The sequence below is a fragment of the Ornithorhynchus anatinus genome, chromosome 1 (genome assembly GCF_004115215.2).
Source record: "Ornithorhynchus anatinus isolate Pmale09 chromosome 1, mOrnAna1.pri.v4, whole genome shotgun sequence".
In the NCBI taxonomy this organism is placed as follows: domain Eukaryota; kingdom Metazoa; phylum Chordata; class Mammalia; order Monotremata; family Ornithorhynchidae; genus Ornithorhynchus; species Ornithorhynchus anatinus.
This window is the reverse complement of record NC_041728.1, coordinates 113,983,674-114,008,767: the sequence shown is the minus strand read 5'-3', so window position 1 is coordinate 114,008,767 and position 25,094 is coordinate 113,983,674. Positions and strand designations below refer to the sequence as shown.

Sequence of the window (25,094 nt, the reverse complement as noted above, 5' to 3'; positions counted from 1 at the left end):
TCAAGGAACACCTCTTGGAGGAAATGCGCCTTCGATAATGCTTTGAAGCAGGTGAGAGTAAATGTCGGTCAGACATGAGGAGGGAGGGCATTCCAGGACAGAGGCAGGAAGTTGGCAAGAGGTCAATGGCAAGATAGACAAGAGTGAGGTACAGTGAGAAAGTTAGCATTAGAGAAGTGAAGTGTGTGGACTGGTTTGTAGTAGGAGCTTAGCGAGGTGAGGTAGGAGGGGGTAAGGCAAGGATTGAGTATTTTAAAGCTAATGGTGAGGAGTTTCTGTTTGATGCACAGGTGGATGCGCAACCTTGGGAGGTTCTTGAGGAGTGGGAAAACTGCTTGATTGTTTCTGTAAGAAAATGATCCAGGCAGCAGAGTGAAGTAGGGACTGGAGTGCTCTGTAAACAGTAAGTGCTCAATAAATATGATTGAATGAATGAGAGAGAGGAGGCTGGGAGGTCAGCAAGGAGGCTGAGTCAACAGGGCTGAGTCAAAATAGATAATAGGAAACCCAAAGTAGAGAACCTTAAAATGAATGGCCAAGAAATTTAATTTGATAAAAAGATGAAGGGGTGAGATGGCAGGCTTTTCAAAGAGGGAAATAATACTTTAACTTTGTACTTTCCAAAGCACGTAATACAGTGCTCTGCTTACAGTAAGTTCTAAATAAATATGATTGATTGATTAAATTGTCATAAATGGGAAGCAACATTGTCTAGAGGAAAGAGCATTAGCCTGAGAACAAGGGGACCTGAGTTCAAATCCCACTCTGCCATTGGTCCAGTGTGTGACAATGGCAAGTTACTAAACCTCCCTGGAGCTCAGCCTCAACCAGAGGAGGTGGTATAATAACTGCTCTCTATCACAGTGCTCAACATAGTACCTGGCACATAGTAAGCATTTAAAAAATATAAGTCTAGTTATTGGTTATGACCTGGATGTAGGTACAGGTCTGGAGAATGAACAAGAGAGAGGTCAAAGCGTTCACTTTGGCAGCAGGCCTGTGGCTCTGAGAGTTATGGAAAAACTGGGAAAAAGTGAGGATTTAGAAGGGAAGAAGAGGTGCTGAGTTTGGGGTGTAGTGAGTTGGAGACGATGCAGGAAGTGTCTCGCAGACAGGATGAAATTCAAGACTAGGGAGCGGATGAGAAAACTGGGTCGGAAAAAATAGGGTAAGTGTGTAGGCAGATAGGTAGGAAGGGGCAACTCTCGTCCCAGCTATGCATGCCATCTTTTTCCATTCCAATCTTAGTTTCCTAGGAGTAGATTATTCAGAGAGGGGAATGTTCCTCATTGAAAGAGGGAGATGAGACAGAAAGGGGCAGAAGAACTGGTTTGTGCAACATAGGAAGCAGTGAGTCTAAGGAATAAATACAGCACAGGCCTGGGAGTCAGAAGGACCTGGGTTCTAATCACCTTTCTGTCACTTATCTGCTTTATGACCTTGGGCAAATCACTTAGCTTCTCTGCGCCTCAGTTACCTCATCTGCAAAATGTGTATTAAGACCGTGAGTCCTGTGTGGGATAGAGACTATGTCCAATCCAATTATCTTTGATCTACCCCAGAGCTTAGTACAGTGCTGGGCACATAGTAAGCGCTTAACACATAGCATATAAAAGAATGGGAACTAACCTCAAAATTTTCTGTATTCCCTAAGATTGAACTGTTCTTGGCTATCAACTCATAGTCTTGAGGGCCATATGTAAATCTTCCAACTTTCGCAAAGACAATTTTACCATCCTCATTCATCTGTCAATTTAAAATTTCATAAAATCCAACTATATCTCCCTCCGAATTGATTTAATCTGCTTGGCCATCATGATTTTCAAAGGAGAGCGTCTTCAAATAGTACATCAACTATAAATTAAGCATCAAAAACAGATTCTCTGTTAATCCTCATATTAACCTCTCTCCACAAACATCTTTCTCAATATAAATTAATTTTCAAAGCATTTGCAGTCCATGGAAAAAAATGATGATTGTGGTATTTGGTAAGCACTTTCTCCATACAGGGCACTGTACTAAGCAGGAGAATAGATGCAGGGTAATGAGGGTGGACACAATCCCTGTTCCGCAAAGGACTCATAGTCTAAGTACCTTTACATTCTATATTATAACTTATTTATTTTAATGTCTGTCTCCCCCTCTAGACTGTAAACATGTTGTGGGCAGGGAATGTGTCTGCTAACTCCGTTACATTGAATTCTCCCTAATGCTTAGTTCAGTGCTCTTCACATAATAAGCATTCAGTAAATACCATTGATTGATTGATTGATAGAGGGGATAATAGGTAATGAGTCACTATTTTACAGATGAGGTAGCTGAGGCATGGAAAAGTCAGGTGACTTGCCCAGGGTCACCAGCAGTCAAGGGCAGAGTCAGGATTAGAACCCAGGTCCTCTGACTCCATGGCTCTTGTGGAGTCCACTAGGTCACAGTGAGTCTCCCTTTTCTACTGCGAAGGGATGGAAAGGCAGATTATTTGTACAGGGGGTAGTTGGGGTAGTTAGCTGAAGTGGTCTCCTTACTGACTATAAACTCATCTCTAGACTGTAAGCTGGTTGTGGGCAGGGAATGTGTCTAATTTTTGTTACATTGCACTCTCCCAAGTGCTAGTAGAGTGCTTTGCTAATATCAATCGTATCAATAAATAAGAATGAATAAATGAATGAATGAATATTGGAAGGGGCCCAGCTGCTGGACAAGTAATCACCACAGCTTTCCCACCTTCCTGGATGTGCCCGGCCAGGGCCAACCCACCTATCAGTCAATCAATCGCTCATATTTATTGAGCGCTTACTGTGTGCAGAGAACTGCACTAAGTGCTTGGGACAATATAATATATAATATCATATATAATATTGGGACAATATAATATAAAGCAGAGTTGGTAGACATGTTCACTACCCACAGTGAGCTCACAGTCTAGCAGGAGAGACAGATAATAATATAAATAAATAAATGATGGATTTGAACATAAATGCTGTGTGGCCAAAAGAGACGTGAAGAAAGGGAGGAACAACCCATCCTTACCTCTCTCAGCAGCATCACTAACAAAGCATGAGGCCCGGCACAAAGCAAGAGTCTCCTCAAGCCAGCAGTACCCTCCTACTCACGCAAGAAGAGCACCTAACTCAGTCAAAACCATTGAGAAGCAGCATGGCCTAATAGAGCACGAGCCTGAAAGTCAGAAAGGATCTGGGTTCTAATCCTAGCTCTGCTACCTGACTATTGTGTGACCTTGGAAGAGTCACTTTACTTCTCTGTGCCTCATCTGTAAACAGGGATTAAAACATTATGGCCTGTGTCCAACCCAAGAAACTTGTATCTACTCCAGCACTTAGACCAGTGTTTGACACATAGTAAGCATGTAATAAATACCATTAAAAAAATACCATAAAAACTCCCCAATTTCCAAAACCAGGTTCACTAAAGTAGGGCTGTCAGAAGGTTACACTTACACAGTGATCATTTTGGTCATATAAACCTCAGGTGACAGAGCACTGTCGGGTTTCAGAGTGCAATGGGAGAACTGACCACATCACAGTAAATCGAAGAACTGAGTTCTAATACCAGCCCTGACACATGCTTGACCTTGAAAAGTCATAGTAGAAAAGCAGCGTGACTCAGTGGAAAGAGCACAGGCTAGGGAGTCAGAGGTTATGGGTTAAATCCTGGCTCTGCCGCTTGTCTACTGTGTGCCTTTGGGCAAGTCACTTAAATTCTCTGTGCCTCAGTTACCTCATCTGTAAAATGGGCATTAAGACTGTGAGCCCCATTTGGGACAACCTGATAACCTTGTATCCTCCCCAGGGCTTAGAACAGTGCTTTGCACATAGTAAGTGCTTAACAAATGCCATAAGTATCATTATTATTATTATTATTATTATTATTATTATTATTTAACTTCTCTGGGTGTCAGTTTCCTTATCTGTAAAATGGGGATTCAATTCCTGTTCTCCTTTTCCCTTAGACTGAGAGCCCCATGAGGGGCAGGAATTACATCCAATCTGATTATATTGTCTCTACCTCTGTGCTTAGAACAGTGTTTGCACATAGGAAGCACCTAGAAAGTATTATTATTACTATTATCATTATTATCATCACACTCTCTCCCCAGGAGTCTGAACTGGCTCTGCTCCGGGTCAATCCAGCTTGCCTACCACCACCCCAGAGGGAAGGTGAAAGGACTCATAGCCGGCCGCTTCTACAAAACCCCAGGAAAATGGGGGGCTGCTGGAATGGTCAACATGGCTACAGGTGTGTCCCAAACTCTGAACCGTTGACAAGGAGTCTTAAATTCGGCTCCTCTAGCCAAAAAACACTGAGGACTTGGTGTTCTATGTTTGTGTACTTGTCCATATCTCTTATATTGTTTTAGTGTTTTATTGTTTCTTCACTTTTTATGTGACCATTTATTCATTCAATCATATTCATTTAGCGCTTACTGTGAGCAGAGCACTGTACTAAGCGCTTGGGAGAGTACAATACAACAATAAGCGGACACATTCCCTGCTCCCAACAAACTTACAGCCTACAGAGAAATATGTCCATTGCCAGTCCCCTCTCCCCTATTATATTCTTAGATGGTCCCCCACAGCCAGAGACTAGGTATTCTTTGTATCCTTTCTCAGTGCTTAGTACAGTGTTCTGTGTGCATTAAGCACTTAATAAATACAACTACTACCATCATTACTATTGGATCTGTCAAGGATCCATTACATTTAACAACAGTGCAGCAGTGACCATTCCAATATCTTACGCTTCTCCAAGCCTGTTTTATTAAGTAAGAACAAAACAACACATAACTGCCATGGTTCAAAGTTATCTATGTACGCTCACAACTTGAATGGGTCAAAGGGTCCCATTGTTTCTTGACATCTGCTTAGGTTATCCAGGGCATAGGCTAGAGTGTACACTGATTGTTTAACATTGTTTGTTATCCTGAGTTCCGACACATCAAAGTAGGTGTTATTGCTAATATCCTCCAACTTCTCCTCTGCGGAGCAAAAGTGGTCAGACATAGCATACACGCGATTGTCTTGTCCAGTTACGTTCATCCTGTGGTCCACGTAATAAGGCACGAAATGCTTAGGCCAAGTACAGTTGAATGCCGTCTGCCAGAACTCAATAGCCAAGTCATCTTTAGGATCCTTGTCAGGATGAAAGTCATACAAGAAATCTTTTAATTCTCTTATCTAGGCTTTTGGGATGGCCACACCTATGGTGCCCTTGAGAAACGGGTAATATTCTGGCTTGGCGATGAGCGCTGAGGTAATCCAGGCCTCACTGGCAATCCAGGTTCTGTCTGTGATGTTGTTGGCCTGGATTTCTAATATAAAACCGATGAGATCGATATCAGAAGAGTAGAGCACGATGACCTTGGCAGTGGAGGCTTTTACGACCTTGACCACGGCTTGATGTTTTCCCTTGGAATATATTTTGGGGAGGGTTTCAGAGAAGGCACTGCAAATGTGAAAGATCTCCACCGGTTCCTTGAGCATTTTCACCCCGTATTTTCCATAATCGTCATCAGCAGCTATAGTGCCCACCCATATCCACCAAAAATGCTTGATCAGTTGGACCATGGCTGTGGACTGATACTTATCACTTCCTATTGTTCAAACAAAAGATGGAAACTGGTATTTGTCACTTAGGATTGAGCAGGAAGAGGCGTAACCCACCTACGACAGAGCACACTGTGTCAGCCTTCTCTCTGACCTCCCTTCCTCCTCTATCGCCCCGCTCCGGTCTATTCTTCACTCCGCTGCCCGGCTCATCTTCCTGCAGAAACGATCTGGGCATGTCACTCCCCTTCTTAAACAACTCCAGTGGTTGCCTATCGACCTCCGCTCCAAACAAAAACTCCTCACTCTAGGCTTCGAGGCTCTCCATCACCTTGCCCCTTCCTACCGCTCCTCCCTTCTCTCTTTCTACCGCCCACCCCGCACGCTCCGCTCCTCTGCCGCCCACCTCCTCACCGTCCCTCGGTCTCGCCCATCCCGCCGTCGACCCCCGGGTCACGTCCTCCCGCGGTCCTGGAACGCCCTCCCTCCTCACCTCCGCCAAACCGATTCTCTTTCCCTCTTCAAAACCCTACTTAAAAATCACCTCCTCCAAGAGGCGTTCCCAGACTGAGCTCCTCGTCCCCCTCTACTCCCTCTGCCATCCCCCCTTTACGTCTCCGCAGCTAAAGCCTCATTTCCCCCCTTTTCCCTCTGCTCCTCCACCTCTCCCTTCCCATCCCCACAGCACTGTACTCGTCCGCTCAACTGTATATATTTTCGTTACCCTATTTATTTTGTTAATGAATTGTACATCGCCTTGATTCTATTTAGTTGCCATTGTTTTTACGAGATGTTCTTCCCCTTGACGCTGTTTAGTGCCATTGTTCTTGTCTGTCCGTCTCCCCCGATTAGACTGTAAGCCCGTCAAACGGCAGGGACCGTCTCTATCTGTTGCCGACTTGTTCATCCCAAGCGCTTAGTACAGTGCTCTGCACATAGTAAGCGCTCAATAAATACTATTGAATGAATGAAACGAGTACCATTATTAACAGGTACCACCAGTGACAGGCTGCAGCCATTTTGACCGGCAAGCCCTTTACATTTAGCATCAGGTTGCCACCAAGAAAGTTTCCCTTTTATTGTTGAAAGATGATGTTGGGATACGACTTTTAATCTACCACTCTCTCCCCAGTGGGAGGGTTCTAATGCCAGCTCTGCTGCTTAGTCAGTGGGTCAGTCAATCATATTTATTGAGCGTTTACTAAGTGCAGAGCCCTGAACTAAGTAAGCATTTGGGAGAGTACAAGATAACAATAACAGGTTTTCAGTCAAGAGAGGGAGACCGGCAATAATGTAAATAGATAACAGATATGGACATATAGACATAAGTGCTGTGGGGCTGGGAGGAGGGAATGAATAAAGGAAGCCAGCCAGGGCAACACAGAAGAGAGTGGGAGAAGAGGAAAGGAGAGCTTAATCAGGGAAGGCCTCTTGGAGGAGGTATGGCTTCGATAAGGCTTTGAAGTGAGGGGAGAGTAATTCCCTGCTGTGTTACTACAGATGAGTCGCTCAACGTTTCTGTGCCTCAATTCACTCTCTTCCTTAGACTGTGAGCCCTGTGTGAGGTCTTAAGAACTGATCTGATTGTACTGTATCTTCCCCTGGGCTTAGAATAGTGCTTGGCACACAGCAAGTTCTTAACAAATACCACAATTATCATTATTATCACATTATTCGAATAATGGTTACTATTATGACTTCATCCACACTGCAACCACCACCAGCACACAGTCTGCCTCCCCCTGCCCATTCTCTGTTATTCATATATTCAATTGTATTTATTGAGCACTTACTGCATTATGCTAAGCCTTGGAAAAGAAAAATAGGAGCATAAGACATATTCCCTACTCTCAAGGATTTTACTTCTAATGTGGGGGGGCTGAAAGAGATAAGACAAAAAAAGATTTACAAATAGAGTAAACAAAATGGGTAACTGAATAACTGGTTATACTTCTTTACACAAGTGCTGAAGTGCATAAGTAACTGTGTAAGTGAAAGAGGTGACTATTGGATTGTTACAGCCCCTCCCAAGCCAAGCAATACTAACATCGAAAAAGCACCTTTTTTGAACGCTCACCATCTGCAGAAAACTGTACTGAGCGAATGGGCAAGTACGATACAGGTGAACTGAACTGGCATGCTCCTTTCCCACAACGAGCTTACCTCTAATGTGAGAAGTCACTTAACTTCTCGTGCTTCAGTTACCTCAAATATTACCCCATCTATTTTCCCTCTACATTCACTCCCTTGGAGAACTCATTCGCTCTCATGATTTCAATTACCATCTTCGTGTAGATGATTTCCAAAGGTACATCTCCAGCCCTGACCTCTCTCCTTCCCTGTAATCCCTCCTTTCCTCCTGCCTTCAGCACATATCTACTTGGATGTCCCGCCAACAGCTCATATTTAAGACCTCCAAAATTTAAATCCTTATCTTCCCACTCAAACCCCGTCCTCTCCCTATCTCTTCACTGTAGACAATACTACCTTCCCTATCTCACAAGCCAGTAACCTTGGTGTAGACCTCGACTAATCTCTCTCATTCCACCACATATTCAATCGGTCACCAAATCCTGTCAGTTCTATTTTCAAAGTATTGTTAAAAATCTGCCCTTTCCTCCCCATCCCAGCTGCTACCATGATGACCCAAGCACTTTTCTTAGAGAAGCAGCATGGCTTAGTGGAAAGAGCACGGGCTTGGGAGTCAGAGGTCATGGGTTCTAATCCCTAATCCTGACTCCGCCACTTGACAGCTGTGTGACTTTGGGCAAGTCACTTAACTTCTCTGCCTCAGTTACCTCATCTGTGAAATGGAGATGAAGACTGAAAGCCCTACATGGGACAATCTGATTACCTTGTATCTACCCCAGCTCTTAGAACAGAACTTGGCACATAGTAAGTGCTTAATAAATAATAATATTATTATTATCCTGCCTTGACTACTGCATCTGCCTCCTCGCTGACCTCCCTGCCTCTTGTTTTCCCCACTCAAATCCATGTTTCACTCTGATGCATGGCTCATTTATCAGCAAAAACATTCAGTCCATCCCACACTCCTCGAGAACTCCCACTGACTGCCCATCTATCTCAGCATCAAACAGAACCTCCTTGCCATCGGTTTTAAAGTACTCAGTGAGGCCACCCACTTCTACCTCACCAATCTCCTACTACAGTCCAGGCTGTACACTCTGCTCCTCCAGTGTCAGTTTATCCACAATGTCCCATTCTCATCTATCCCGCTGCCAACCCCTTTCCTACATCCTCCCCCTAGCCTGGAACTCCCTTCCCCTCCAAATATGCCAGACCATCACTCTCTCCACCTTCAAAGCATTATTAAGGTCACATCTTCCCCAAGAGGCCTTCCCCATTTAAGCCCTTCTTCCTCCCTACTCCCTCTCTCTTCTGCATTGTCTCTGCACTTGTACCTATGACCTCAGGACATTTCATATTCGCATCCCCCTCCCCCCAACCCTGCAGTAGTTATGTATATATCTTCAAATTATATATTATAAATTATTTATTCATATTAATATCTCTCCCTCTAGACTGTAAGATCATTTTGGGCAGAGAATGTGTCTGCTAATTCTGTCGTATTGTACTCTCCCAAGTGCTTCATAGAATACCTTGCACCTAGTCATGGGTTCGAATCCCGGCTCTGCCACTTGGCAGCTATGTGACTGTGGGCAAGTCACTTAACTTCTCTGTGCCTCAGTTACCTCATCTGTAAAATGGGCATTAAGACTGACGGCCTCACATGGGACAACCTGATTACCCTGTATCTACCCCAGCGCTCAGAACAGTGCTCGGCACATAGTAAGCGCTTAACAAATACCAACATTATTATTATATTATTAGTAAGCACTCAATATATACCAATGACCAATTGATCTGTAAAATGGGAATTTTACATTTAACAATAAATTCCCATGTGACAGGAACTGTGTCCAACCTGATTATCTTGTATCTACACCAGGACTTAGAATAGTGCCTGGCACATAGTAAATGTCTAATAAATATGATTGGAAAAAAAAAACACCTTACTAAGCACTGGGAAAAATATATGGAGACACAGGCCTGACACGGGTCAGACACAGTCCTTGACCCACTAGGAGCTCATAATCTGAAAAGGGAAACAGCCATATGAGAGAAAAATAACCAGCAAAAGTTGAACAAAACAGAAATACCAACAGCAAAATGAAATACTGCCTCTCCATCTCCTCACTGCTGCAATCTTCTGTTTTTGACTTAATACTAAAACTGTACCAAGAGCAGTGCTCTGTTCACAGCAGGTACTCCATAAATAGACCAATGGCTTGATTCCATCTTTCCCAGTGACAAATTCTTTTTCACGGTATTTGTTAAGCGCTTACTCTGTGCCAGGCACTGTACTAAGACCTGGGGTAGATACAAGGTACAATCAGGTCAGACATAGTCCAAGTCCACAGAGGGCACACATTTTTAATCCCCATTTTACAGATGAGGTAACTGAGGCACAGAGAAGTTAAGTGACTTGTCCAAGGTCATGTTGCAGACCAGAGGGAACCTGCGATTACAATCCAGGTCCTTTTGACTTCCAAACTCATGCTTTATCCACTAGGCCATGTTGCTTCTCAGGCTTCGCTGCTACATGTTTGACATTCTCTTTCTTACAATTTCTGAGGTACTGATATTTGCACTCATGTTGAATATATTCCAATAACCCAAGAGGACACCTTTCAGAAATACAGATCTTTCACGCCTCATTTACGTCAGAAGGCTAGAAGTGAGGAGATGCTGATGGAGTGTTCTTCTTGTGCCTACTGCAGTAGTCGTTTCATGACTAGTTCTGAAAATTTTCTCTATACTATTCACTCTGTATTCCATGAGTGCTTCTAAGAAAATGTAACAGTAAAATAATTAAACATTGAATATTTCACTGCAGGGATTAAAACAAAAACCAAGTTCAGTATAATGGAATTGGATTTTTTTATGAGATAAAAGATGTGATGAACAAGGCCCAGCACACAAAGCAATTTCTATATTGTTGCCTGAATAAATGTAAAAGCCAACGAAATATTTCCCAGCTTCCAAGAGTCAAATACATTCAGGGAGAGTACTTACCACTTTGTTCTATATTTACCAAAACCAAGTACTGTGCACTGCTCCAGGTGGACACTCAATAAATATAATTATTAATAATAATGATGATGGTATTTGTTAAGCGCTTACAATGTGTCAAGCACTCTTCTGAGAGCTGGGATAGACACAAGCTAATTTTGTTGGACAAAGTCCCTGTACTACACAATCTCAATCCCCTGTTTACAAATGAGGTAAAGGAGGCCCAGAGAAGTGAAGTGACTTGCTCAAAGTCACACAGCTGACAAGTGGCAGAACTGGAATTAGAACCCACGACCTCGGACTCCCAAACCCGGGCTCTTTCCACTAAGCCATACTGCTTCTGACTACTTCTTCTAATACTTCTGCTTCAGCTGCTGCTGCTGTGACTACCTTCAGGTGTTATCTTCAGGTTACCACTAAGGCTACTGGTAGGACAACGACTTCCACTGATGTAACTTCTACTACTATTATTACTACTGAAGCAGCAGGGCTCAGAGGAAAGAATCAGTGGCTTGGGAGTCAGAGGTCATGGGTTCTAATCCCGGCTCCACCACTTACCAGCTGTGTGACTTTGGGCAAGTCACTGAACTCTTCTGCACCTCAGTTCCCTCATCTGTAAAATGGGGGTGAAGACTGGGACCCCCATGTGGGACAACCTGATTAACGTGTATCTACCCCATGGCTTAGAACAGTGCTTGGCACATAGTAAGAGCTCAACAAATGCCATCATTATGATTATTATTATTATTACTGCTACTGCTACTGCTGCTCCTGCTGTAACTACTATACTCCTATTGTTATTACTAGTACTGCTCTTACCCCTATTATTCCCTGTTATGCCCTGTTATTCCTAGTACTACTGCTATTATTGGTAACTACTATTCATTCATTCATTCAGTCGTATTTATTGAGTGCTTACTAGGTGCAGAGCACTGTCCTAAGTGCTTGGAATGTACAATTCAGCAACAGATAAAGACCATCCCTGCCCAACGATGGGCTCAAAGTCTAAACGGGGGAGACAGGAAACAAAGCAAAACAAGTCATCAGGCATCAATTACCAGTAAGATAAATAGAATCATAAAAAAAAATAATGATGGTATTTGTTAAGCACTTACTATGTGCCAAGCGCTGTTCTAAGTGCTGGAGGGATATATGGTAATCAGGTTGTCCCACGTGGGGCTCACAGTTTTAATCCCTATTTTACAGATAAGGTAACTGAGTCACAGAGAAGTTAAGTGACTTGCCCAAAGTCACACAGCTGGCAAGCGGCGAAGTCAGGATTAGAACCCATGACCTCTAACTCCCAAGCCCGGGCTCTTTCCACTGAGCCACGATGCATCTTAGATAGCTACACATCATTAACAAAATGAATAGAGTAATAAATAATATATACAAATATAGACAAGTGCTGTGGGGAGGGGAAGGGGGAAGAGCAGAGGGAGGGATTGGGGGAATGGGGAGGGGAGGAGGGGCAGAGAGAAAGGGGCGCTCACTTTGGGAAGGCCTCTGGGAGGAGGTGAGCTCTTAGTAAGGCTTTTGAAGAGGGGAAGAGTTGATTATTAGCAGTACTCTTACTACTACTGCTATTACTAGTATTATGGTTACTACTTCTAATACTGCTCCTGCTGTCACTTCTACTTCTACTAGTGTTGTTACTACTACTGCTCTTACTAGTACTCCTGATACTGTTATTCCTGGTTCTACTGTTACTACTACAGCTGCTGCTGTTAATTACTAATACTATTGTCATTACTAGTACTGCTCTTACTACTACTCCTCTTACTGTTATTCCTAGTACTACTGTTAAGACTAATAATAATAATATTGGTATTTGTTAAGCACTTATTATGTGCACAGCACTGTTCTAAGTGCTGGGGTAGATACAGGGTAATCAGGTTGTCCCACATGAGGCTCACAGTCTTCATGCCCATTTTAATACTGCTGCTGCTGTAACTACTACTGCTATTGTTATTGCTACTACAGCTCTCACCACTACTCCTGCTTCTGTTAATTACTAGTACTGCTGTTACTACTACTACTGCTGCTACTCCTGTAACGACTACTGTTCTCACTAGTACGACTGTTACTGCTCTTTCTACTACTGCTACGACTACGGCTGCTAATATCACCACTACTGCTTCTACTACTATTACTACTACTCCTGCTGTATATACCACTACTTCTACCTTCTACTGTCACTATTCATTCATTTATTCATTCAATAGCATTTAAGAAGCATTTACTGTGTGCAGAGCCCTGTACTAAGCACTTGGAAAGTGCAATTCAGCAACAAATAGAGGCAATCCCTGTCAAACAACAGGCTCAGTCTAGAAGGGGGGAGACAGACACCAAAACAAGTAAACAGGCATCAGTAGCATCTGTGTAAATAGACAGAATTATAGATGTATCCACATCAATACTATTGTCACCACCACTACTACAGCTAGCGCTGTAACTGCCATTACTACTACTCCTACTATTACTCCTACTACTTCAGAGAAACAGCATAACTTGGAGGAAGGAACACAGGCTGGGGAGTCAGAGGACATGGGTTCTAATCCCGGCTCGGCCACTTATCGGCTGTGGGACTTTGGGCAAGCCACTTCACTTCTCCATGCCTCAGTACTTCATCTGTAAAATGGGGATTAAGACTGTGAGCCCCACGTGGGACAACATGATTACCTTGTATTTCTCTCATAATATCCCGGCTGGATCATTGTGTCAGTCTTCGCTCTGATCTCCCTTCTTCCTCTCTCTCCCCACTCTAGTCTATTCTTCATTCCACTGCCCGAATCATCTTCCTGTAGAAATGTTCTGGGCATGCCACTCCCCTCCTAAAAAACCTCCAGTGGTTGCCTATCAACCTCTGCACAAAACAAAAGCTCCTCACTCTTGGCTTCAGAGCTCTCCATCACCTTGTCCTCTCCTACTTCACCTTCCTTCTCTCTTTCCTCTGCCCACCCCGCACGCTCTGCTCCTCTGTTTCCCACCTCCTCACAGTCCCCCATTCTCGCCTACCCCGCCGTCGACCCCTGGCCCACATCCTCCCGCTGACCTGGAATACCCTCCCTCCTCACCTCTGCCAAACTAACTCTCTTCCCCTCCTCAAAGCCCTTCTGAGAGCTCACTTTCTCCAAGAGGCCTTCCCAGTCTGAACCCCCCTTCCCTCTGCTGCCCCTCCCTCCCCCTCCCCCCCACCCTCTGCTCTTCCCCCTTCCCCTCCCCTCAGCACTGTGCTCATTTGTATATATTATTTATTACCCTGTTAATTCTGTTAATGAAGTGTATATCTCCTTGATTCTATTTATCTTGATGATGTTGTTTTGTTTTTGTTTTGTTCTGTTTGGCTTTGCTGTCTGTCACCCCCATTTAGACTGTGAACCCATCATTGGGCAGGGATTGTCTCTATTTGTTGCCAGATTGTATATTCAAAGTGCTTAGTATGGTGCTCTGTACATAGTAAGCGCTCAATAAATACTATTGAATGAATGAATGAATAATAATAATGTTGGTATTTGTTAAGCGCTTACTATGTGCAGAGCACTGTTCTAAGCGCTGGGGTAGATACAGGGCAATCAGGTTGTCCCACGTGGGGCTCACAGTCTTAAACCCCCTTTTACAGATGAGGTAACTGAGGCACAGAGAAGTTGAGTGACTTGCCCACAGTCACACAGCTGACAAGTGGTGGAGCTGGGATTCTAACCCATGACCTCTGACATCTGACTCCCAACCCCTTGCTCTTTCCACTGAGACACGCTGCTTCTCTAATGATATACCCCAGTGCTTAGAACAGTGCTCGGCACATCTATGGTAGGCACTTAACGAGTACCATCATTATCATTATTATAACTTCTACTGATCTCCCTGGCTTCAATCTTCTGATTTCTATGATTTCTTCTGCTGCCTCGACTCCACTCTTCCCACCCATTCTCCCCCCCGCATCATACCCGCTTTTTTGCTCCAACCTAAATCCGTCAAGCTTTACAATACCTGAGGAAAGTAATAGAGGCCTAGGATTCTTGCAGTAGCCACCGAGAGCGACGACCCACTGGTCCCGACAATCCCTGCTAGAGGCGCCCCGGCACTGCACTGGAAGTTGGGTTTTGTCTCATCCTGTCCTGTCAGGAACGCCAGGGTCCCCTCCACGGATTTGGAGAGAGTGAAGCACGTGTCGAAGATCTGGTAGCCCAGGGTGATGTTGGGGAGGATGTCCTTTCTCTCATTGATCTCACGGATCATATGGATCATAGTTTTGGCCCAGCAGTAACCACGGAAGTAAAATCTGGAAAGGAAAGAAATTACTCCAGGCATGAGCTGATAATAATAATGATAATAATGATAATAATAATATTGGTATTTGTTAAGTGCTTACTATGTGCTGAGCACTGTTCTAAGCGCTGGGGTAGATAGAGGGTAATCAGGTTGTCCCACGTGAGGCTCATAGTCTTAATACCCATTTTACAGATGAGGTAACTGAGGCCCAGAGAGGTTAAGCGTTTTGCCCATAGTCACATAGCTGACAGGTGGCGGAACCGGGACTACAACCCAAGACCTCTGACTCCTAAGTCCAGGCTCTTTCCACTAAGCCACGCTGCTTAAAACTATGGTATGTGTTCATTCATTCATTCAGTAGTATTTATTGAGCGCTTACTATGTACACAGCACTGTACTAAGTGCTTGGAATGTACAAGTCAGCAACAGATAGAGACAGTCCCTGCCCTTTGACGGGCTTACAGTCCATTCGGGGGAGACAGGCAGACAAGAACAGTGGCAATAAATAGAGTCAAGGGGAAGAACATCTCATAAAAACAATGGCAAATAAATAGAATAAGGGTGATGTACATCTCATTAAACAAAATAAAATAAATAGGGTGATGAAAATATATACAGTTGAGCGGATGAGTACAGAGCTGAGTGGGTGGGACGGGAGAGGGGGAAGAGGAGAGGGAAAGGGGGGAGAAGAGGGTTTAGCTATGGAGAGGTGAAGGGGGAGGGTAGAAGGAGCAGAGGGAAAAAGGGGGGAGCTCAGTCTGGGAAGGTCTCTTGGAGGAGGTGAGGTTTGAGTAGGGATTTGAAAAGAGGAAGAGAATTAGATTGTCGGAGGTGAGGAGGGAGGGCGTTCCAGGACCGCGGGAGGATGTGGCCCAGGGATCAATGGCGGGATAGATGAGAATGGGGGACGGTGAGGAGGTGGGCGGCAGAGGAGCGGAGCGTGCTGGGTGGGCAGTAGAAAGAGAGAAGGGAGGAGAGGTAGGAAGGGGCAAGGTGATGGAGAGCCTTGAAGGCTTGAGTGAGGAGTTTTTGTTTGGAACGGAGGTCAATAGGCAACCACTGGAGTTGTTTAAGAAGGGGAGTGACATGCCCAGATCGTTGCTGCAGGAAGATGAGCCGAGCAGCGGAGTGAAGAATAGATCGGAGCGGGGCGAGAGAGGAGGAAGGGAAGTCAGAGAGAAGGCTGACACAGTAGTCTAGCCGGGATATAACGAGAGCCCGTAATAGTAAGGTAGCCGTTTGGGTGGAGAGGAAAGGGCGGATCTTGGCGATACTGAAAAGGTGAGACCGGCAGGTCTTGGTAACAGATCGGATGTGTGGGGTGAACGAGAGAGACGAGTCAAAGATGACACCGAGGTTGCGGGCCTGAGAGATGGGAAGGATGATTGTACTATCCACAATGATAGGGAAGTCTGCGAGAGGACTGGGTTTGGGAGGGAAAATGAGGAGCTCAGTTTCGCTCATGTTGAGTTTTAGGTGGTGGGCAGACATCCAGGTAGAGACATCCTGGAGGCAGAATTCAAGAATTTGTGAAATTCTTACTATGTGCCAAGCACTATACTAAGTTCTGAGGGAGATATACTGAGCTATTGGGAGAGATATAATACGTGCTGGGGCAGATACAAAATAATCAAGACCCACAAGGGGCTCACAGTCTAAGGAGGAAGGAGAACAGGTATTGAATCCCCATTTTGCAAATGGATAAATTGAGGCACAGAGAATTTAAGAGACTTGCCCAGGGTCACATAGCAGGCAAGTGGCGGAGCTGAGATTAGAACGCAGGTCCACTGATTCTCAGGCCTTTCCACTAGGCCTGGTCGATTCTCAAGAGCTGGATAAATGGTCTGTTCTGAAAAATGCAGGTTGTTTCTCTCTGTAGACCAAAAGCTCCCCTGTAGACTGAAAGTGCCTTGCTGGCAAAGCTCACTCCTAATAATTCTATTATATTGTACTTTCCCAAGTGCTCAGTGCACAGTAAGTGCTCAGTAAATTCTACTGATTCATTAATCGGTTGATTAATCGATTGATTGACTGTCAGTGTCAATTTATCTTTGGGCTAGGCTTGCTCCACAGCACTGCCAGACCCTGCCACCCTAAAGATCATGGAGCGAAGGAGGGGCTTGCAGAAGAGAATGATAGCTGTGGCATTAGTTAGGCACCTACTCTGTGCCAAGCATGCTACTAAGTGTTGGAGTAGATAAAAGATCATCAGGGCAGACATGATCCTTGTCCCACTTGTGACTCAAAGTCCAAGTAAGAGGGAGAAACAAGTATTGAATCCCCAATTTACAGGTGAGGAAACTGAGGCAGGACTTGTCCAGGGCGTCTCACAGTAAGCATTCATTCATTCATTCATTCAATAGTATTTATTGAGTGCTATGTGCAGAGCACTGAACTAAGCGCTTGGAATGTACAATTTGACAATAGATAGAGACAATCCCTGCCAGTGACAGGCTCACAGTCTAATCGGGGGAGACTGAAGGACAAAAACCAGACAACATAACCATGATAAATAGAATCAAGGGTATGTACACCTCATTAAAAAAATAGGGTAATAAAAATATATAAAAATATATACAAATGAGCACAGTGCTGAGGGGAGGGCTAGGGAGAGGGGAGGAGCAGAGGGAAAGGGGGCTTAGCTGAATGGAAGTGAAGGGGGGAAGGGTGAGGGAGCAGAGGGCAGAGGGGGAGCAGAGGGCAGAAGGGGAGGAGAGAGAGAAGAGGAAGCAGAGGGAAGAGGGGTAGCTCAGTCTGGGAAGGTCTCTTGGAGGAGGTGAGCTCTCAGTAGGATGAGACCTGGGATGGGAACCTAGGTCTCGACTCTGAGACCTATGCTTTTTCTACTAGGTTGTGCTGATTTGAAAAGAAACAGTCCCTGTTTCACTCCAGTCAATCAATCTGAGGACTTAGTGTGTGCAGAACACTGTACTAAGTGCTTAGGAGAGTACAATATAACAATAAACAGACACATTCCTTGCCTACAACAAGCCTACAGTCTAGAGGCAGAGACAAACATTAATGTAAATAAATAAAATTCAGATATGTACATAAGTGCTGGGGACGGGGGATGAATAAAGGGAGTAAGTCAGGGAGCCACAGAAGGAAGTGGAAGAAAAGGAAAAGAGGGCAGAGTCAGGGAAAGTCTCTTGGAGGACACTTGCCTTCAGTAAGACTTTGAAATGGGGGAGAGTTATTGTCTGTTAGATATGAGGAAAGAGGGCATTTCAGGCCAGAGGCAGGACATGTAAAAGGTAGGCAGTGAGACAGACAGAGAGACGAGGTTGAAGTACCTTGAGGAGGTGAACATTAGAGGAGGGAAGTCTGTGAGCTGGCATATAGTAGGAGATTAGAGGTAAGTAGATACTTCCAGAGGCCTTGAGGCAGGGCTCCAGTTGCGGGGGTCTTTCCTCCTCCTGCTTCAGCTGCTGGAATACTGGTATTGGCAGCTCTGCCAACCCACAGCTATATCCTTCCTGTGGGAGGAGAAGGATCTCTTCCATCCTCCTTCTGGGGAGACCCACCAGCTCCACCAGTCTCTGGCCAGACCCCCTTAGACCAGAATAGCTTTAGCCTCACATGGGTGCTGACTCAAAGTCATACCTGTACTTCTGGCCAAAAACATAGGCTCACTGTGGGCAGGGAATGGGTTTGTTACATTGTGGTATTATACTCTCCCAAGCGTTTGGTACAGCGCTCTCCACACAGTAAGCACTCAGTAAATACAGCTTATTGATTGATTTTGCCAAGCTGGCTGATCACAATCTACATCTTTTATGACTCTTCCCACACATGGATCGATGGGGCATAAAAAAGAGTTGGTTCCTGTCAGTCAAATTTCAGGTGGAAAAAGAAAGTCCACAGAAAAGAGGTGCTCCTACCCCTCTCCCTTCCCCTCCCCTCAGCACTGTACTCACTGCTCAACTGCACATATTTTCATTACTCTATTTATTTTGTTAATGAGATGTACATCACCTTGATTCTATTTATTTGTTACTGTTTTAATGAGATGTTCATCTCCTTGATTCTATTTATTGCCATTTGTCTTGTCTGTCTGTCTCCCCCAATTAGACTGTAAACCCATCAAAGAGCAGGGACTGTCTCTATCTGTTACCTATTTGTACATTCCAAGCGCTTAGTACAGTGCTCTGCACATAGTAAGTGCTCAATAAATACTATTGAATGAATCTTCTCCCTTGCACAATTCTAGGGGATGATGTAGTGCACCCCTTAAAACTACAAAGGAGGAATCAAGGTTAATACTCAAGTTTCACTTTCCTGTATTCAGGGAGAAATATTTCAATCAATCAATCAATCGTATTTATTGAGCGCTCACTGTATGCTGAGCACTCTACTAAGAGTATGGAGAGTACTCTATAAAGATATAAGAGAAGTGGTAGAAATATTCCCTGCCCATAACGAGCTTACAGTCTAGAGGAATATTTGAAGGGGAACACCCACTGGGAAATAAAGATTATAGCAGTAAAACCTAGAAAGACAGAGTTCCTTATAGAGGTAAACCATGAGGAGACGAGAGAAGCAGCATATGGGTGCTGATTACGGTATTGACTCTCTCTACCCATTTTGGGATTTTAATGATCTTCTTTCCCTCCAAAGAGAGATTGCTGCCAGCCTCTGGCAGGAAGGTGTTCTTCGGTTATTTGCTATTTATTAACTGCTTACTATATGCTAAGCAATGTGCCATGGATAGTTACAAAATGCAGTCACAGTTTCTGTCTTACTGGGGGCTTACAGTCTAAGTAATAGGGCCAGAGCAGGTACCATCCATATTTCACAAGTGCCTGAGGCTACTAATCATTTCCAAAGTAATCATATCCTGCAACTCACAGTTTAACTGCTTGAAGCTGAAGCTTCTAGCGTGTAACAGTGGTATAGAGGCTGTTTTCAGTTTTATTTTTCTTGACAAAGAAGTATTTTTTTTGTATGCTGTGGGGTGGGGAATTAGGGAGACAAAGGACAAGGACAGTGGAAGAGAAAAGATGTATACTTAGGGCTTGGCATTCCTGATGCTCAGTCTTTGGCAAGAATGTTAGCTGAAATATATGTCAGGTTTGGGGCCAGGAACTTGAAAGTGAACTGCAGACCTGAATAGCAGCAGGGATTGAAGGCAGTACAAGTGCTCTGCACACAGTAAATTCTCATTAAATGCTGTTGATCAATTGATTGACTGATTGACAGGGAAAGGCAGACAATGATGGAGCAGCTGACCTTGGCCCTGTCCCTTCCTCCACCGCTGTGACATCATTTGATCAGTGTGACCTAGTGGTTAGAGCACGGGCTTGGGAATCTGAAGGACCTGGGTTCTAATCCCAGCTCTACCACTTGTCTGCTGTGTGACCTTGGGTAAGTCACTTGACTTCCCTGTGCCTCAGTGACCTCATCTGTAAAATGGGGATAAAGACTGTGAGCCCCACGTGGGACTAACTGATTACCTTGTATCTACCCCGGCGCTTAGAACAGTGCTTGACCCATAGTAATGGCTTAACAAATGCCATCATTATTATTATTATTATTACAAAATGAGGATTAAGACAGTGAGCCCCATGTGGAACAGAGACTGTGTCCAACCCAATCCCCTTGTATCTACCCCAGTGCTTAGTACTGTGCATGACACATAGTAAGCATTTAACAGATACCATTATTACCATCAAATCCCTTCACCTCCTTTTCCCAACCTGTGAGGAGAGTCTGCCTGCCTGCCAGGAGTGGAACTACCTCGGCTGAGCACTGAGGCAGAGCCACAGTTTGGTAAATCTTCCTTCATTGAGGATGTGAGTGTGGCAGGAGGCGAAAGCTCTCAGAGGCTCCGGGGAGATGAACTGTCAGACAGATTCAGAGCATATGCATGAAGGAAGGGTTGCAGTAAGAGATGTGTTCCATGTCCCCAAAGTTTTTTCTGCCCGGAGCTGTGGGGGATGACTTGGGAAACCAGGACATGGGGGAATCTTTCTTTTTCATGGTACTTGTTAAGCACTTTCTACATGCTAGGCACTGTTCTGAAGTCCCTATCTGGAGCTAGAGGCAACCGGACTCTTAACAAACCTTCCACCCTCCACTTTTATCTTTTCCAAGTGGAGGGTTGACTCTCTGGGACCCCTTTCAGTTGGTGATTGCTATTACCCCTCCACTTCCTCCTCCTCTTCCTCCTCAATATCTTAACTATTTCCTCCTACTCCTTCTTCTCCTCCTCCTCTGCCCCTCAGTATAGCCTCTAAATTCTCTAAAGAGATAAGAGGCTGTGAGCACTTTCCTCTTTCAGCAGCACAGAAACCTGGAAAAAATCACTCAATCAGTGGTATTTATTAAACACTTAACTGTGTGCAAAGCACCAAACAACCTGCTAGGGAAATTAATAAGACTAAAGGTAATTGGAGTATTTAAGTGCTTACTCTGGATCAAGTATTCTACTAAGTGGTGGGAGAGAGACAAGATATTTAAAACCCACATGGGCTCACATTTTAAGAAGGAGGGAGAATAGGTATTGAATCCCCATTGTACAGATGAGGAAACTAAGGCAAAGAGAAGTGAAGTGACTTTCCCAAAGTCACATAGCAGACATGTGACAGGGTCAGGATTAGAACCCTGGTCCTTCTAACTCCCAAGCCTTGGGCTTTTTCTCCAGAAGGGAAGACTGAAAGTCAGAAGGACTGGGGCTCTAATCCCAGCTCCGCTATTTATCCGCTGTGTAAACCTTGGGCAAGTCATTTGTGAGCAAGGAACATGTCTTTTGTATTGTACTCTCCCAAGTTCTTAGTACAGTGCTCTGGGCACAGTAACCACTCAATAAATGCCACTGATTGATTGATACAGTGCCTGTTACATAGAAAGGGCTTAACAAACGCCATTTAAGAATACAATGTAATAGAGCAGGGTAGACATGATCTCTGCCCATAAGGAGTTTACAGTCAATAGGGAGAGACAAACATTAAAATAAATCACAGATAGAGGAAATAGTAGAGTATGAAGATATTTAAATAAATTTTGGGAGGTAGACAGATATTTATATAAGTGCTATGGGGCTGAGGTGAATATCAAAGAGCTTAGGAAGTAAAGGAAAAAAGCATGGAAATTCTGTGTGTGTGTGTGTTTAAAAAAATTGAATTCTCTTGACTAAAAACACAAGAGCATAAACAACGTCATCATGAGTCTGACCAATAGACCATCTGGACTAGTATTTAGTTGCAGACCATGACATGAAAGAATAACCTTCATTACCTCCAGCTGCTGGAAATGAAGACATAGTTATCTGCCTGGCCATTCTTTCTTTAGAAGAGGGTAATTCCACCACATTACAGTACATGCACTAAGGAAAAAAGATAGACCATACTTCTGCTTGGCCCCCCTAGACAGTAGGCTCTTGGTGGGTAGGGAACATGTCTAAAAACTCTTTTGTATTGTACCCTCCCAAGCACTTAGTACATTGGTCTGCACAAAGTAAATGCTCAGTAATTAGCAGTGATTGATCGATGGATTGATTTTGGCATTCTCCAGTATCAACAAGATCCTCTCCCTTTCCAGCCCTCTTCTATTCCTGCCTGTGCGAATTCAGTGAAGCTACAAAACAGTAGATTCAAGACAAACAAAAGGAAACACTTCATCAGAATAGCAGGTCTGGAAATCATCTGCACAGGAAGTTGAGCAAGCAAAAAATATCAATGGATTCAAGAAGGTTTTGGAAAATCTCACACTGAGATGTTAGAGTCAAATGTTTAGGGCTGTTGGAGGGAAGAGGACTATTACAAGTCACTTCCCTAATTTACAAAGATCATTGTCAAAGAGGACAACTAATGCACTGTTTTGCCAAGCACTCTGAAGCGCTCCTTTCAGTGACAGGCTACTAGGCTGGTAGATCCACTGGTCAGATTCAGTAGGCTAGTCTTAATGTGTTTTGAGAGAAGGTTGGGAAGACGAGCAGGAGGTCTTTGAAGTGGCAGTGAAAGAAGGTATCCCAATGAGACTGGGAAGCTTCTCAAAGGTAGAACCTATAAACAGCATCCATTATCTACAGGGATTTTTTGATGGTTTTGAATAGCCCTGACTTCTGGCCACTCTTGTAAATGTGCACATAAAGCAGCCCAAATACAGTCCGCTAATTTAGAAAAAAAAAATGAAGACATCCCTAGAATCAGAATGTCTAGATAATAGTAACCTACCTAACTGCTAAATGTCTTTCTGAAGAAAAGGAAATACTGAGTTTCTTGATCGAGCTATTAGGAGAGTCAAGCAAGTCATAACCCCAGTCACATAATTATTGAAAATTAAAAATTGAATGTGGTGCAACCCTTCCTGACAGGTTCTAGAATTTTTTTTAGGGTGGGTTTCTATCTGAAAGAGCAAATGTATTTATTCTTTCTTCCAAGGAAATCCTCAAGAATTTCTGGTAGGACAATAGAGAAGATTTGTATTTCCATTTCATTTGTACATATTTAGAGTGTTTTGTTCTTTCATTGAATCTTTGTTTTTCATTTCAGATGACTGAGGATTTGCAAACCTTAAAGGAACAACGAGAAGCCAGCACACCCCCAAGTGATCTTGTTTAATGATTCCATTATTCCTTCTTCGCTTTGCCCGGATGAAGAAGCAAATGAATAGAGAACTCAATGAGGTTTAAAAGGGGACTTGCTATAATTACATCTATGAATTGATGTTTGAAATATGCTTAGGAAGAATAGAATGGAAGTCATGTTTCTAAAATAAACTATAGGAGAGGAAAAGAAAAGTATTTTTAGAGGGACTGAGCCTCATCTCCTAAAATTCTTTAGATAAGGATTTTAATACAATTACAATGCCATAGTGTGAAAACCTGTCACATTTCAAGAAAATCATACTTTTGTTGTCTGAGTACAGAGTACTAGAAAATTCAATTTATCAATTACTGAACATTTACTGTGTTTGGGACACTGCACTAAGCACTTGGGAAAGTACAAGTCGAGTAGGTAGACTCCATCCCCACCCATAGGAATTCACATCAACAGTATTAAGATAGCCAAATTCTGAGCATGTCATATACTGTCAAACAAGGAACTGGATTTCCAGGATGAATTTTCTTTGATCATTGGCAAAGCTGTAAAATCAGAAAAACTCATTCAAACAAGATTGGCAGAAAAGACAGATTTTTCATGGTTTTCCTTCCAGAGAGAGCTAGAAAGTTCAAGTTCAACGTGGCAGCACTGGCAAGAACCAGAGCTATCCAATTTTCCAAGCAACCTGTGCTGTAAGAAGGCCATAAGAAAGAGAAAGTCTTACCCTTCACATTTTGGTGAAACTGGCTCCGAAATAGACTCGTTTTCTGGGATAGTCCTGGAATGAATAGGGAACATTCCTCCAATAATGAGCGAGTGGTTGGTCGATTCTGTATACCCTTGTAAATCAAACTTTCCCAGCAGCCTGCATGTCTCCTCTCCTTCCACAGGTTTCTGGGTGGCCAGTAAAAAAAGCAGGACACCCAGAATCAGATATAATCTTTCATGATGATCCATTTGGAGAAAATAATCTATGTATTCTCTGCAAGGGTTTGTGAAGTTCTTTGATACAACCTTTTACTCGGTAGTCTGTGGATGGGGTGTGAATTCCCAGAGATTCTGCTTGGCATAATTATATACTTCAATCAATCACAAATCCTGTGGCTTCATACAATAAGTGGAACAAACAGAGGACTCCAGCTAGTGATTTGGAAGCTACCCCAGGAAACTTTGGTCAGTGCTTAGAGATAGATGGGCAAAAATCACGGGGATTTTCAGGTTATTGATAGGAAATACCTTCCTTGACTGGACATTCATTCTCTACTCAGACCTGCTGCGGTTGCTTTCTGTGGGGGAAAAAGGTCATCATCTCTTAAGTTTTCCTGCCGCAGAGGTGATGAGAACCTGATGTGGTATAATGATGTCACATCTACAGGATGCTGCCTCTGAGTTGCTTCCCAGTCCCAGTTTCCTTAGAGCTTCTTCAGAAATCCCTAGCAGATTACATGAGGTTAAACATCTCCAACACAGGATGCTACTGTTCAGCCCATGTCCCTCTCTGTGCAAGGTGTTTGGATTTACTTGTAAGAGAGATGTTGACAGTTTTTACTCAAGAAAAGGCTTTGATCCTCAGGGAATTTAGCTCCAGTTGCTCTCTAGGTATGTTTCAGAATGCAAT

At 43.8% G+C, this 25,094-nt stretch overlaps 1 pseudogene; it reads right to left on the bottom strand.

Moving 5' to 3' along the window:
* The window catches only part of LOC100076087, a 39,302-nt pseudogene extending 14,869 nt beyond the window's left edge, over positions 1-24,433 (bottom strand).
* Between the last annotated feature and the right edge of the window lie 661 nt (positions 24,434-25,094).